We start from the raw sequence: 17,500 nt of genomic DNA on the forward strand, positions 1-17,500 counted from the left end.
TAAAAACTGCTAACATCCCTGCTGACCTTAGCAATGCTTTCTTTTCCAGAACCCAGGTCCCCCACACGAAATGCTTCAAATCTGGCCCCTACATCATTATCGGTTTAGCTAATGACGCGGACCGTGATAACCACACGTCTCACCAAGCGACCGAAAACTTAAAACTTCTTGGCTTCGAGCTCGTCGAGTCTCCGGAGCAAAAATCGGCTCGAACGATCCTTGCCCGGCGAGTAGACGAGTACATCTTAAAAAAGACCAACGACAACCTCCTGACTGAAATCCAGGAAAAGAATGATACACAGATTGACGAACTACTCATCATCCCAAAAGTCCATATGCTGAAGATTAAACTACGCTCAAAACAACAGGCCGAACTTTTAAAAAACAAAGGCATTAAGCTATTTTCTCAAATAGTGCCCTCATACAATATTAACATAGAAGAATACCTCCCAGTCACCCAGTGCTACAAGTGTTATCAATTCAGCCACCGCACAAACCAGTGCAAAGAAACAGAACAAGTGTGCTCCAAGTGTGCAGCTAGGGGCCACGATTATAGGAATTGCCAGGCCTCCACCATAAAATGCGCGAATTGCAACGGCGAACACACTGCCGTTTCCTTTAAATGCCAAATAAAACGCGCTCACCAAAAACAACAAAACTCACCACAGACCACTCCTCAGCCAACCACTTCCTACGCCCAAGCCACCACACCCTACTCTCTCACACCAAAAAATACAAACACAAACACCGAGAAACTTCTGCTTGCAGAAATTATAATAAAATATTCAATCCAAACCTCATTTGGTGATCTAAAAAAACAGGCAGAAACAATGAACTCCTTGCTTGAGTACAATGGCTGCCCCACAATAAAACTTCCACCACACTTCCACCAGACAAACCAAGAACACTTCAAACAAAACTACCCAGAACAAAATGAGGAAACACACGCCCCAACACTCACACTCCAAGAACCTGAACACACCACACCTAATAACGCTAGTCCCCCTTCACCTGGGGAATTGGTTATTGAAGAGGACTCAGCTTGTGGGGAATCGCAGCCCCAAAAGCCCTCTCCACCACGATCTACCTCTACCTCTACCACCACTACTGCCAACACCACTAACACCACAAAAAAGACTGAAACAAAGCGACACCTAGCGACAGTGCCCCAACCCTCCCCCCCCTCTACACGAACCGCGTCGAGGGGTAAAAAAAACACATAAAAAAACACTTAAATCATGCTCACAATAATACAATTAAACTGTCGCGGTTTCTGGAATAACAGACACCATATTTCAGAAGCAATTCGATCGATCGATCCAGACATCGTCCTCCTCAACCACACAGGTTCACCACCAAAACCCATAAAACTATATGGCTACAACACACGCTACACAACAGGTACGCATCATGACGGCGTAGCTCTCATGGTAAAATGTACCATCAAACACATACACATAACCAACTGGCCCTCAGCCCACTTCCTGGCCACCAAGATCGAAACACAACATGGGCAATTTCTCATTGCCACCACATACAGCAGACCAAAAACTGGGCTCCCACTCACCAGCCTCAACAATCTTTTCAATCACACAAATATCCCGGTCTACATACTTGCAGACCTAAACGCCAAACACACCGCCTTCAAACACTCAAACAACAACCAACACGGACACGAACTCCTTCAACTAACACAACTGAAACGCCTCCGTTTCCTTGGACCTGACTTCCCCACATGCTTTACGCACAATGGGAATGGCAGGCCAGATCTCATCCTCTCCAATCGGCAATCCCTACTTTTCCACCACTATATCTCCCATGGACCACTCTGTGGTTCTGACCACGTTCCCCTAATCCTCAAAATATCCTCCAATCCCATATCCACCCCATCCCCACCTGTCTCCGACTACCGCTCCGCCGACTGGGAGAGCTTCAAGAAAACACTCACAGACTTACACCAACCAACACAGCTCGAAGGCCAACCCTACACAGACATAGACAGTGCCTTAGAGACGTTACACAACAATATTCTGACATCAGCCAACAGACACATACCAACAAAACAACATATAATTCATATAGACTTCCGACCTTCCATTAGAACACAAAGGCTGCTAGTGTGCTACAGAACACGCTTTTTAAAAAACAAGCACAACCACACACCTATCTACGGAGATCTTTGCACCCTTCGTACACACATAACAAATAGCCTACAGGAAGATCACAGCGCTCACTGGAGGAATCTAGTCTCCCATATGGACAGAACCCGCTGCAGTAATCCTACACAGTTCTGGCACATGGTGTACAGGCTGAGGGGATGCCAGCGGGAAAGATTCGAGTACCTCCTAGTGAACGGGGATCGCATCACAAACCCAGAACAAGTCACCAGCATCTTCAAGACACACTGGCACAATACTTTCCAACCACACCCTCTCCCACTCCACGAGCCCAGTATTGCCCACATAAACAACATCATCGATCGTGCACGCCACAACCTAGCAAACACGATTCCACATAACACTATACAAAAAATACGCCTCAACCCCCAACACCCTCTCACCACACCTATTGAGGAGGATGATGTCGCCAGGTTGCTCAGGCATACTCCGCGGCGAGCCCCTGGCCCCTCAGGAGTCACCTGGCCCATGGTGCGGAACCTTCCCCAAGAAACTATATCCAGCCTGACGGAGATTTTCAACGCCTGCCTTGCCTCTGGATACTTTCCTAAGGCATTCAAAATTTCAAACATCACCCTCATTGCTAAGCCCGGAAAAAACTCCCACTTACCAGAAAACTATCGCCCCATTAGCCTCCTTGAAATTCTCGGAAAAACCTTTGAACGCCTCATCAATTTAAGATTGAGAGCGTTCCTCGAAGGTAACGAGCTGCTGGCACCACAGCAGTTCGGCTTCCGGAGGAACGCCTCAACCGAGGACGCTCTAAACAGCATAGTTGCATACTTAAATTTCAATAAGCCCTATTTCAGAGCAGCCCTTGTAACAAAAGATGTCAAAAAAGCATTTGACACTGTTTGGCACGCAGGCTTAAAACACAAAATTTGCAACAACTTCAACCTTCCCCCCCTAACGCAACGCATACTATGTAGTTTTCTGGTAGAGAGACGGACAAGAATCTGTCATCAGGGCACCTTTTCAACATCCTTTTCCCCTCAGGCTGGAGTCCCACAAGGCTCTGTACTGTCCCCCACCCTTTTCAACATGTATACAGCTGACATGCCCCCTCCAGTTCATAATGATTCATTAACCATTCAATACGCGGACGATGTAACGCAATTGGCTCGAGCCAGGTCGTTAGATCTCCTCACAGACAAAATTCAACGGGAACTGACGGCGACTAGCCTATGGGAGATGAAATGGCGAATCCTCTCCCATCCCGAAAAATCTAAAGTCACCTACTTTAACATAAAAAAAAGTCAGCCTCGCCAAATCTCATTGAACAACATTGTTCCACACCCCAACCCAATCCCCATCAGTAACAACAACAAAGTGCTTGGCCTCACCATCGACAAGCACCTCAAATTCAACATACATATAAACCAAAAAGCTGCTTTAGCCGCCGTGGCCTTGAGCAACCTCGAAAGATTTCGCGACAGCAACACGAAAACAAAACTACACCTCTTCAAAGCTTTTATTCTCCCCCTTTTAACCTATTGCCCTCTTGCACTCTCTCTTTCCGCTCCCACTAACCTCTCAAAACTTCAGAGGGTCCAGAATCGAGCAATTCGTTTCGCCCTTGGAACGAAATGGTTCGACTTTCGGTCCTCTCTCTCTACTCATGAGGAGTCCAACATCCCTCCTGTTAACATAACACACTACAACAGACTCAACAAACAGCTAACCTCATTTTCTGACAGACACACAAACACATACAATTTCATAACCAACCTTCCCCCAGCTTTCCGTCACCTCCCACACTGCAACCTCCTTGACCCTCCCACTGTGCCTCCTGACCCCATTTTCTAAATAACGGACTCCTTCACTCTCTCTTTCACTCTCTCTCTCTCTCTCTCTCTCTCTCTCTCTCTCTCTCTCTCTCTCTCTCTCTCTCTCTCTCTCTCTCTCTCTCTCTCTCTTTCTCTCTCTTTCTCTAATCTTCTCTACTACTCAAGGTGTCTGAGTGGAATCATCGTCGCACTCTCGTTCACGTGGGGCGAGCCCGTGTGCCTACACCTAGTGGTTTTTTCATATTTTTTGTCTTATGGCTTTGTATTCATCTTTTGTTTATTTTATGCATTATCTTTCTGTCTCGCAGCCTAGGTCCCAAGGAGGCACCGGACCGCTCCCGGGAAAAAGATGCGACAAAACACACCACCATTAACATTCCATGCCTCTGACCGAAGGAGTGGGCTCGCGTGCCAACACCTAGTGGTTTTTTTATATATTTTGTCTTATGGTTTTTTATTCATATTTTTGTGTTTTTTTATGCATTATTTTTCCGTCTCGCAGCCTAGGTTCTCAAAGGGACACCAGACCACTTTCAGATGAAAGAGGATAGCACGAACCGCACTTCTCCCACTGACGCCACGGCAATGGGGCCCCCGGCCGTTGGCATGACGTTCCGGTAGTGGTACCCCCCGTGGCAGTTATGGAGCGGCCAGCACTGATGGTGGGGACGGCAACCACACTATTCAGTGGAAGCCACTTCACCCCCCCCCACAGAGGTAGTTTGGTGCGGCCAGAGCTGGGTAGTAAGGTAGTCAAGAGATGGTGGGGCGGGGCCCTGGAAGCATCCATGCAGGAATCTCCATTCACCCCCCACCACCGGCGACTTACCGCGTGCAAGCAGATGGTATTAGATTTGACCCCTCGTTGCGGTGAGGGAGCCTTTTCGAGCCTCTGTCATTGCACATCCTACAATCACGTCAATCATTATCACAAACCATCCTCACCCTCCCCATGCACATAATACCACGACATTTTTTATATTCTCTCTTTTTTTTTTTTTTTTAGCAGGTTGGCCTTTTTGCAGGACGAGTCACAGGACACGAGATGAAAGGACCGACACCGCTTTTTCACCCACCACATTACATCACACAATAAATATCCCGCCCATCACCAAATCACTCTACTACTATCCGTGGTTCGGAACCCACGTAAAACTGTAGGTCCCTCCGCTATACGGATGTACTTCTTCCTCTGTCCTTCTTTGAACCAATAAAAAACACAAAAAAACCCTTTTTTACTCTGACTGTCCTTCACTCCTCTTTCACATCCTGATAATGCAGGCTCTGGATAGTCTGGCCCCTAACTTGTGCGTGGTTTGGCCTGGTGTTTTGGGTGCGTGGGCGGCGTCCGTTGCCGTGGCTGTTTTGGGCTTGGCTTGCTCGGTTGGTGGCGGACTCTCCTGCTTTCCCCGATAAGGACCTTGTCTCCCTTGCCATCTTAGAATGAATATAACACGCTAAAAAAAAAAAAAAAAAAAAAAAAAAAAAAAAAAGATGTCCTTCCTAATTCAAATTGCGCCTGGGTTAAGCCCCAGTGACTATTTCTCCTCCTACAATTCCCTTCTTATCACCCCCCTATTCTTCCCACTATCCCCACTTCTCCCTCCCCATCTTTTCTCTCTTTGTTATGTTTTTGAGGCACATTCGTGAGCTTCCTGTTAGACCGTTCGGACGTCGTACTAGCAGCTCTCATCACCATGACTGGCCGCGGCAAGGGAGGCAAGGGTCTTGGAAAGGGAGGCGCCAAGCGTCACCGTAAGGTTCTGCGTGATAACATCCAGGGAATCACCAAGCCTGCTATCCGTCGTCTAGCTCGCCGAGGTGGCGTCAAGCGCATCTCTGGTCTCATCTACGAGGAGACTCGTGGGGTGCTCAAGGTGTTCCTTGAGAACGTTATCAGGGATGCTGTCACCTATACCGAGCACGCCAAGCGTAAGACCGTTACTGCCATGGACGTTGTCTACGCCCTCAAGCGTCAGGGCCGTACCCTGTACGGATTTGGTGGTTAAATCGCTCCATTATTGAGATGGTGCCAGCTATTCAGCTTGCATTATCATCATTGAATAACATCATCTCCCGGACCTTTTTAAGGTCCACAAACATGAAAAGAAAGAAGGACCATAGACTACTATTATTACTACTACTTTCTCATAACCATGTTCACTATCACTATCTGAGCTAAGAAAAGAAACCATTATTAATTATAACCATCTTTCTCACTTCATCAGGTCTTCTCCAAGTATTATTATTATTATCATTATTATTATTATTATTATTATTATTATTATTATCATTATTATTATTATTATTATTATTATTATTATTATTATTATTATTATTATTATTATTATTATCATTGACTTATTTCAATGATCACGCCCCTCATCGTTCTCAGTTTCTCATAAAACAAAATATACATTGAGATGAAAAAGACGCTCAACATATCACAATAGGCAACACATCTAATCAACTCTCCACTGTGACACACAGCAGGTACATTAGTAGAAATATAGTATACATATTTATTCTCGGTCACTTGCGTGCCTGACTAAATAATAATAATAATAATAACAAATAACTAACTCGAAAATAAATACACTACTTGCTTATTATTGATATACCAGTATAGTCTACACAACTCTCTAGATGTTTGAACGTGTGGCTCCGAAGAGGAGCCGGATTGATGGTGATATTGGCTGAAGGGGAGGGAGGCCCTTTATTTACTTCTTCTCAGTCTTCTTGGGAAGGAGCACGGCCTGAATGTTGGGCAGCACGCCACCCTGTGCAATGGTGACTCCGGAGAGGAGCTTGTTAAGTTCCTCGTCGTTGCGGATGGCCAGCTGCAGGTGACGTGGGATGATGCGAGTCTTCTTGTTGTCACGGGCGGCATTGCCGGCAAGCTCAAGGACTTCAGCAGCCAGGTACTCCATAACTGCCGCAAGGTACACGGGGGCACCAGCACCCACGCGCTCGGCGTAGTTGCCTTTCCTTAGAAGGCGATGAATCCTGCCGACCGGGAACTGGAGTCCAGCACGACTGGAACGGGACTTTGACTTTCCCTTCACCTTTCCTCCCTTGCCGCGTCCAGACATGATAATGGATGTTGTGGTAGTAGTAGTAGTAGTAGTAGTTGTTGTTGTTGGTGATAAATGAGGAGCGCGAGTACTCTAACCTCGTCGGTAGCTCTGCGAGCAAGTAGTGAATTTTGGGAAAAACGGCTATATATACGCGAGATCAGATCGGCCCAGAGCGCGTCTGGACCAATCAGGACGCTCGCTGAGGTGGCGACTCCTGATCCTGAGTAGGCACGCTAATATAAACTCCACCGAAGACCACGAACGCGCAAAGAAGGCTCCCCGGCAAATTGTGGCGGACTTACTCCCCGGTAGGCTGTCTGTAACACGCGAATAATGCCCCGTCTCCGAGTAATCCAGCACAATGTACTCCATTGGGACACACGTAAGTTTGACCTTACTAACACATATAGACAATTTGACCCTGACGTTGTTCTCATCAACAGCCACGGACTGCGCGACGAGACTAGACTTAAGATCCCTGGATTTAGGATATACCAACAGAACGTCAGTAACGAAATAAATGACGGAGTGGCAATTGCTATAAAGTCTCACACACGACACAAAGTCCATGGCGACTTTTTGTCGGAGACGTTAGCTATCGAAATTGAAACAATAGACGGACCCCTCCTTATTGCCACCAGCTACCTCCCTCCCCGCAGACCTTACCTTCCCCATCCTGACTTCCTCCGACTCCTCCGCAGACAGACACCTGTTTTCCTTGTCGGGGACTTGAACGCCCGACATCCCTATTTAGGATACACTACTTCCAACCAGGTAGGGAGAGACATAGTAGACTATCTTCGACGACAGACTGCACTCCATATCGGCCCTTTCTTTCCCACCTACTTTGATTTTCGGACTGCCTCAACTCCTGACATAGCTCTAACTAACAGGGTGAATTTTCTTCATTACTCCTTCACGCCTGGACCTCTGACGACTAGTGACCACATACCTACTATCCTCGATATTTCCACCTCCCCGCTCCTCATCCCTAGTGTCAGGAGGTATAACTATAAAAGAGTAAACTGGGACGCGTTTTCTGAGGACGACGCCCTACAGATGACAGACCTACCAGACGTGACCTACGGCACCCTGGAGGACATTGACGCAGCACTAGAGACATGGATGACCACAGTCAAGACCACTGCTGACAGACACATACCCCTGACCTCCCACAAAATTAGGTCCGCCCCAAGACCCTCCCGAACGACGCAGCTGCTGCGGATTCAATTCCAGGCGCTACGTGACAGAGCGAGCCAGAGAGGCTGGACTTACGATGAGTACAGGCAGTACAGACATGTTAAAGCTATACTGCACGACTCGCGACAAACAGAAGCTAGGACGCACTGGGGGAGGAAGTTGGCAAGCTTAGCTGCCAACCACCGTGATCCCAGGAAGTTTTGGAGAGAAATCAAGTGTCTCTCAGGTAGAACGACAGGACCAGACGCGTACCTAATAGACATTACAGGTGACAAGAAGTTCACGAACGAGGAAAAAGAACACCTTTTCACGTCCATTTGGGACCGTGTGTACAGAGAGGACTACGACGACGACTTTGACGACAATGACCATGTGCTGGATTACATGGCACATGCCGTGTACAGAACCTACCCGTTCGACTCTGCTGATCCTGCCCGTCTCACAGGTACCTCCCCACTGGACTGTTTTATTTCCGCTCAGGAGATGGCTGCCGCGATCAAATGTGGCAAGCCGACTAGCCCTGGCGGCAGCAAGATAAACAAGACTATACTCTCTTATCTTCCAGCTTCGGCGCTAGCCAGATTAAGGGCAATCTTCAATGCGGCGCTCTCAGCAGGATATTTCCCGGACGGATTCAAGCAGGCGGAGATGAGGATGATTCCTAAGGCCGGCAAGACTCCGACTCGTCCGGAGAACTACCGCCCCATCTCCCTGCTGGAGGTACCGGGGAAGCTGCTGGAGAGGGTTGTCTCCGCTCGGCTGCGCACCTATCTGGAGACGGGAAACCATCTACACCCAGCGCAGTATGGTTTCCGGAGCGGCAGGGGCACTGTCCATGCCATCGCTCTGGCAACCGAGACCATCGCCATACACCAGGCCAATAGGTACCGCTGTAACTTGGTGCTGCGGGACGTGAGTAAGGCGTTTGACCGTGTCTGGCACCTTGGGCTGAAGTACAAGCTCCTTCACCTGGGGCTGCCTGCACCGGTTGAGCGCCTTCTCTGTGACTTCCTGGACGACAGGACGGCGAGGGTGAGGGTAGGGGGCCACCTCGGTCCAGCTTTTCCCCTCGCCACAGGAGTTCCGCAGGGCAGTGTGCTGTCGCCCACCCTGTACAGCATTTATACCAGCGATTGTCCAGCCTCAGAGGCTGGTATCAATTTACTGTATGCTGACGATGTCTCCCAGATTATTTTCCACCCAGGTCGCTCCAGCTTGATGACGAACGCCCGCACTGCCAGAGAGATCGCCCGCATCAATGCCTTCGAGAGGGAGTGGAGGATCAGGACAAACCTGGCCAAGTTTAAGGTCGTCCCCCTCGCCACAAAGACCCCCGCCCCACTGCTAGTGGATGGGGATGAGGTTGAGTTTAGCCCCAGGGGCACCCTCCTGGGGCTCTCCATATCCACAACTGGGTACACTTCACACGTGTCCCAGAGAGTGGCAAAAGCGAAGTCGGCCCTCACCAGGCTGTACCGCTTCAGGGATCTGACCACTGGTCTCAAGCTCCACCTAATAAAGGCTTTGATTTTGCCCATTCTAACTTATCCACCTATTCCCTTGCATGCTCTCTCTAAAACAGCCATCAGCAAGCTTCAGCGGGTCCAGAACAACGCCCTGAGGTTCGCCTTCGGCACCAGATGGGACGACTTTGTCACCTCGGCTGCTCTTCACGAAGCCGCATCCCTCCCAGCCCTGAACGTCCGCCTTCACGATATGGCCGCCAGGGTTTGGGAACAGATGGATGCCGAGGAATGGGATCAGTTCCAGGCGCTGAGGACACAGCACGACGAGGCTCTACCCCGGGAACACGCCGGGTTCCCCAGGAGTCTTCGCCGAGTGCAAGACCCGCCTCCCGAACCCCGATACAGGTGAATGTTATATTTCCGTAACTCATTCCCCTATTAAATTCACAATCTACCTGTATCACTACTAGAAATTAGTCACTCTCCCCCCAAGCACTCTTTTACTGCTAGATAATTTGTCCGCAGATCACGCCATTATCATCACCGACTGCTGACTGAGAGAGAGCGAGCATCTGTCCTTCTCCTTCTGAGAGTAGAGGTACCGTGACGACAGTGGTGGACTGCAGCTAGCCACTAAGAGATCTGCCAGGCCTGATGACGCCCCCGGCGACACCGACGGCATACCCAGTGGTGGTTCCAGCATCGCGAACTTCCCCTCGCCCCCCCGCGCCCCGAGTCGCCGAGGGACCGGCCGACGTCCTGGCGAGGGGTAATCGTCCTCCGGGGTAGCCTGCTCAGCCCCCGGCAGCGGGACCGAGTTCGGGAAACGCACAGCTGAGGGGTTGGCTGGGGCTGACGGCGCCGCAGGCGTCGCCGAAGGCCTCCCCTTTGAACTCCCCCCCGAACCACCGACAGCGACTCCTAGAACCTCCGACATCGACCCGCGCCCAAGACACCTGCCCACCACCCTCTCCCCCGTCGCAGGACTCCCGAAATAATCGAGTGTATCGTTACAGTGCACAGTGAACATCCACGCGTGTTCTGTGACTCTCATGTTTATTTTGTACGTGATATTGTGACGATTTTTGCTCCCTCGTGTCTTATTTCTTCTTAAGCATTATGTACTCCTTAACGTTTCTACTGTGTCCCTCTGCATTTGACTCTCATGTTTATTTTGTACAAGCTATTGTGACAATTTTTGCTCCCTCGTGTCTTATTTCTTCTTAAGCATTATGTACTCCTTAACGGTTCTACTGTGTCCCTCTGCATTCTTTTTTCCTCCTCTCGATGTTTCCTCCCTTCTACCTTCGTCCCCCTAACTTCACCTCTCTTAAGCTAGTGCATCTCTCTTACCATCCTCTTCTTGCACCGCCTTCTCCAAACAATCTACTTTATGTGTGTCTTCTAGTTGCCCTTTACGACTCACCTGCTAACTCAGGTTTCCACCAAGAACTCATGTTCTGTAAATATTTTATGTCATTGCAACGTACTTGTAAATGTTATGTAAATATTATATGTAACCCTCCCCCACTCTATTCTATCTCACAGCAGTGCGGGTGGTTTTCCTCCGGGGACTCCGGTTTCCACCCTACAAATCGCTCTTGTACTGCCCTGTGACACTCATTACTTTACAGTAGCAAGCCTGACCGCCCGGCAACTTTTTTTCTCCCACTGTACTTCTATTTCTCCTCACTTTTTCTTCCCTGTGTACCAGTCTTGGTACACACACTGCCCCTTCTTGTAACACCCCCCTTTTTCTAAATAAAAACTTGAAACTTGAAAACGCACACTCGTTCTCACAGCAGTACGGCGACACTATGCCTCCCAAAGCATCAGGAAAGGCTGCCAAGAAAGCTGGCAAGGCACAGAAGGCCATTGCCAAGGGCGACAAGAAGAAGAAGCGCAGGAGGAAGGAGAGCTACTCCATCTACATCTACAAGGTGCTCAAGCAAGTCCACCCAGACACTGGCGTGTCCTCCAAGGCCATGTCAATCATGAACTCGTTCGTGAATGACATTTTCGAGCGCATCGCTGCCGAGGCATCCCGCCTGGCACACTATAACAAGCGCTCCACCATCACCAGCCGGGAAATCCAGACCGCTGTCCGTCTTCTTCTGCCTGGTGAACTGGCAAAACACGCTGTTTCTGAAGGCACCAAGGCTGTTACCAAGTATACCTCCTCCAAGTAAACAGGCGGCCAGTATACTGCTGCCAGTATAAAATAATACCCGGCTCCATTGGAGCCACACTTGAAAAGGAAAAAAGATACGATATAGACAAATGCATTATTATTATAATTATTGTTATTATTATTAATATTATTATTATTATTATTTTTATTATTATTATTATTATTATTATTATTATTATTATTATTATTATTATCATTATTAATAATATTAATATTGTTGTTTTTATTATGATTATTATTATAATAATTATTGTATCATTATTATTATTATTATTATTATTATTATTATTATTATTATGCTTATTATTATCGTGATTATTATTCTGTGGAGATAAAGAAAAGATAAAAAAAAAATAGAGATAAAGAAAGATAAAAATTCTCCCAAGTGAAAGAGATATGGCCATGGAAGAGGGAATAATAATAATAATATAAAAAAAAAAAAAGGGGGGAAGGATATTGAGTTGAAAGTCGATACCTGATACTGAAAGATGGAAAATAAATATTTTCTTCCACAAAACCAAACAGATTGTCTATGAAAATTCTTTAATGAAAGAGATGTTTGGCCCTAAAAAGGGCCTAGATATTGCTGTTATGAAGATCATTCGTGGATGACTTCTTAGGCACGCTCGCCACGGATGCGACGAGCCAGTTGGATGTCCTTTGGCATGATAGTCACGCGCTTGGCATGGATGGCGCACAGGTTGGTATCCTCAAACAGACCCACGAGGTAAGCCTCGGAAGCTTCCTGGAGAGCCATGACAGCAGAGGACTGGAAGCGGAGGTCAGTCTTGAAATCCTGAGCAATTTCACGCACCAGGCGCTGGAAAGGCAGTTTCCTGATAAGCAGCTCAGTGCTCTTCTGATAACGGCGGATCTCACGGAGAGCAACGGTTCCAGGCCTGTAACGGTGGGGTTTCTTGACACCTCCAGTGGCTGGAGCAGACTTGCGAGCTGCCTTTGTAGCAAGCTGCTTGCGGGGCGCCTTGCCACCAGTGGACTTGCGAGCCGTTTGCTTGGTACGTGCCATAGTTGTGGTAACAACAACTCACAACGAACACTCAGCTGAGTCTGCCCGCGCTTCCCACAAAATCCCTTTATATATGAATCGGGTGGGCCCGACGACTCCAACCCTGCCTTGTGATTGGTCAGAAACGTCCAGTGAGGCTCATCGCCCACGCAGTCACCGCATGAAAGATGTGATCATTATTGTTAGTCTAATTCATTTTGTTCTTATTCTTATTCTTATTCTTATTCTTTCTTCCCTCATTCATAACAAATCTTGGAAAATATACAGCAGAACTGACATGTCATTTAAAATTCTAAGACAATTAGCAAGAAAGTTGTGATATTCTTATTTTTTTCATTCTTTTTATTCTATTTTTTTCTTATTCTTGTCATAATTAATATTGTTATCTTTATTATTTTCATTTTTTTTTATTATTCTTCCTTATCTTATTCTTATTTATCCTACTTTTAGAGAGATGAGGCTTGTGCGGTCACCCATCCAAGTTCTGCCCGGACCCCCTGCTTAACCTTGCTGATCCCGCCGTCAGCTGATTGGTCAAGAGCGGAGAACAAGGTGTTGGGAGGGCTTATTTCTCTTATTCTTATTCTTTCCTGTATTGTTGTTGCATTGTTGTGCTGAAAATGTTGGAAAATATGCACTAAAATTAACCCTTCATTCATAATTCTACGACAATTAGCAAGAGAGATATATTATTACTTTTTTCCCTTATTTTTGTTCTTTTTATTCTTAATCTTCTTTTTTTTATTATAGTTGTTATTGTTATTTTATTATTTTCGTTTTTCGTTCATTCTCCTCATTCTTATTGCTATTTTTTTCTATTCTCAGAGAGATGAGGCTTTTGTGGTCACCCATCCAAGTTCTTCCCGGACCCCCTGCTTAACTGCGCTGATCCCGCCGTTAGCTAATTGGCCAAGACCGGAGAACTAGGTGTTGGGAGGCCTTCTTTCTATTATTCTTATTCTTTCTTCCCCCATTCATATCGTTGTATTGGAAATGTTGGAAAATATACAAAAGAATTCACCCTTCTATGACAATTAGGAAGAAAGACATGGGATGCTTTCTTTCTTTTTTTTTATATTCCTTTATTGTAATTTTTCTTATTCTTGTTATAATAATTCTTACTGTTATCTTTATTACTTAAAATTTTCGTTCATTCTCCCTATTCTTATTCTTATTTTTTTTATTTATTTATTTTTTTTCAGACAGATGAGGCTTGTGTAGTCACCCATCCAAGTATTGCCCGAAACCCCTGCGTAATCTCGACGATTTCATTTGACAATACCTATTTACTTATTTATTTATTATTATATTTATTAAAAAAAAAAAAGAAGAAAAGAAGATGAAGAATAAGGTATGTAATCGAAATACTCTCTCTATACTGTAGCAATAGTTTAGCTGGATGTACTTGTATTGTGTCAAAAATACTTGCAATATCTGCAATTGTAACCTGCAGTGTCGGCATAATGCATAATTAAGCAATGAAAAGAAAAATTAATAAAAGAATAAATGAAAAAAAGAAAGAAAAAAAGATACAATTAACAATTAAATATATTAGCTACCCCTCTACGTTTCTTTATCACTGCAGAAAAATGGAAACATTTTAACGTAGACTTGTCAAAATTCAACTGAAATTAAGGGTTAAATAAGGATTGTCACCCCTTCCCCAGAGGATATTCATTGTCTTTTAATATATATATATATATATATATATATATATATATATATATATATATATATATATATATATATATATATATATATATATATATATATATATATATATATATATATATATATATATATATATATATTCTTTTTATTTAAAGTCTTATTTAGAGAGAGAGAGAGAGAGAGAGAGAGGTAACGTCCTTGAGGATAGCAGCTCGTCTACGCTCCGCTCAGTGATCAGCGTTAGAATGTAATTCCTCATTTCTTTAAAAAAAAAAAAAAAAAAAAACAGAAACTTTATTTAGGGGGCTTGCTGGAAACAAACTACAATGGAGGAAAGAACAATATGTCTGCTATATGACCCACCCAGTTAAATTTTCAAGAAGCAAACGCAAGTTGGAAAATACGAGGAAGATAAATTTTCATTTATATACGTTTTATGGTAATTTCTGCCACGCCTTCCTCTATTCATCAAACGTCACTGACACTTATTCCCTTTATTTTTTACTTTACAGAATCTTTTGTAGGGCAAGACTCTAGAGGATATGTGCTTTCATAAATTCTATAATGCTTTGCTTATCATAGAGACATAAAAAAAAAAAATAATAATAATAAAAATAAATAAATTAATTAATTTAAAAAATCAAAATAAATAGATATATAAATTAATTAATTAATCAAATAAATTTCTATGCTTCACCTTTATAGCATTCGTATGAATGTCAAAACAAAACAAAAAATATAAATATAAATAATAATATGAAAAAAAAAAATTACTAAATATATGAAAAATAGCATTACTACTACTACTACTACTACTACTACTACTGCTACTACTACTACTATTTTTTTTTTTTTTTTATGTAGGAAGGACACTGGCCAAGGGCAACAAAAATGTAATAAAAAAAATGCCCACTGAAATGCCAGTCCCATACAGGGGTCAAAGCAGTGGTCAAAAAATGATGAATAAGTGTCTTGAAACCTCCCTCTTGAAGGAATTCAAGTCATAGGAAGGTGGAAATACGGAAGCAGGCAGGGAGTTCCAGAGTTTACCAGAGAAAGGGATGAATGATTGAGAATACTAGTTAACTCTTGCGTTAGAGAAGTGGACAGAATAGAGGTGAGAGAAAGAAGAAAGTCTTGTGCAGCGAGGCCACGGAAGGAGGGGAGGCATGCAGTTAGCAAGATCAGAAGAGCAGTTAGCATGAAAATAGCGGTAGAAGACAGCTAGATATGCAACATTGCGGCGGTGAGAGAGAAGCTGAAGACAGTCAGTTAGAGGAGAGGAGTTGATGAGACGAAAAGCTTTTGATTCCACCCTGTCTAGAAAAGCAGTATGAGTGGAACCCCCCTCAGACATGTGAAGCATACTCCATACATGGACGGATAAGGCCCTTGTACAGAGTTAGCAGCTGGGGGGGTGAGAAAAACTGGCGGAGACGTCTCAGAACACCTAACTTCATAAAAGCTGTTTTAGCTAGAGATGAGATGTGAAGTTTCCAGTTCAGATTATAAGTAAAGGACAGACCGAGGATGTTCAATGTAGAAGAGGGGGACAGTTGAGTGTCATTGAAGAAGAGGGGATAGTTGTCTGGAAGGTTGTGTCGAGTTGATAGATGGAGGAATTGATTTTTTGAGGCATTGAACAATATCAAGTTTGTTCTGCCCCAATGAGAAATTTTAGAAAGATCAGAAGTCAGGCGTTCTGTGGCTTCCCTGCGTGATATGTTTACCTCCTGAAGGGTTGGACGTCTATGAAAAGACGTGGAAAAGTGCAGGGTGGTATCTTCAGCGTAGGAGTGGATAGGACAAGAAGTTTGGTTTAGAAGATCATTAATGAATAATAAGAAGAGAGTGGGTGACAGGACAGAACCCTGAGGAACACCACTGTTAATTGATTTAGGAGAAGAACAGTGACCGTCTACCACAGCAGCAATAGAACGGTCAAAAAGGAAACTTGAGATGAAGTAAACAGAGAGAAGGATAGAAACCGTAGGAGGGTAGTTTGGAAATCAAAGCTTTGTGCCAGACTCTATCAAAAGCTTTTGATAATTATGTCCAAGGCAACAGCAAAAGTTTCACCAAAATCTCTAAAAGAGGATGACCAAGACTCAGTAAGGAAAGCCAGAAGATCACCAGTAGAGCGGCCTTGACGGAACCCATACTGGCGATCAGATAGAAGGTTGTGGAGTGATAGATGTTTAAGAATCTTCCTGTTGAAGATAGATTCAAAAACTTTAGATAGGCAGGAAATTAAAGCAATAGGATGGTAGTTTGAGGGATTAGAACGGTCACCCTTTTTAGGAACAGGTTGAATGTAAGTAAACTTCCAGCAAGAAGGAAAGGTAGTGTTGACAGACAGAGCTGAAAGAATTTGAATAGGCAAGGTGCAAGCATGGAGGCATTGTTTCGGAGAACAATAGGAGGGACCCCATCCGGTCCATAAGCCTTCCGAGGGTTTAGGCCAGCGAGGGCATGGAAAACATCATTGCGAAGAATTTTAATAGGTGGCATGAAGTTGTCAGAGGGTGGAGGAGAGGGAGGAACAAGCCCAGAATCGTCCAATGTAGAATTTTTAGCAAAGGTTTGAGCAAAGATTTCAGCTTTAGAAATAGATGCGATAGCAGTGGTGCCATCTGGTTGAAATAGAGTAGGGAAAGAAGAAGCAGCAAAGTTATTGGAGATACTTTTTGGCTAGATGCCAGAAATCACGAAGGGAGTTAGAGAGAGAGAGAGAGAGAGAGAGAGAGAGAGAGAGAGAGAGAGAGAGAGAGAGAGAGAGAGAGAGAGAGAGAGAGAGAGAGAATGTGTGTGTGTGTATATGTGTCGGTTGGGTTGTGAAGGATGGGAAAAACCAGCAAGCCTCGGCTCCACTGACTGATCGATACTTGAATGTAATTCAAGTAA

The sequence above is a fragment of the Scylla paramamosain genome, chromosome 17 (genome assembly GCF_035594125.1).
Source record: "Scylla paramamosain isolate STU-SP2022 chromosome 17, ASM3559412v1, whole genome shotgun sequence".
Classification (NCBI taxonomy): Eukaryota; Metazoa; Arthropoda; class Malacostraca; order Decapoda; family Portunidae; genus Scylla; species Scylla paramamosain.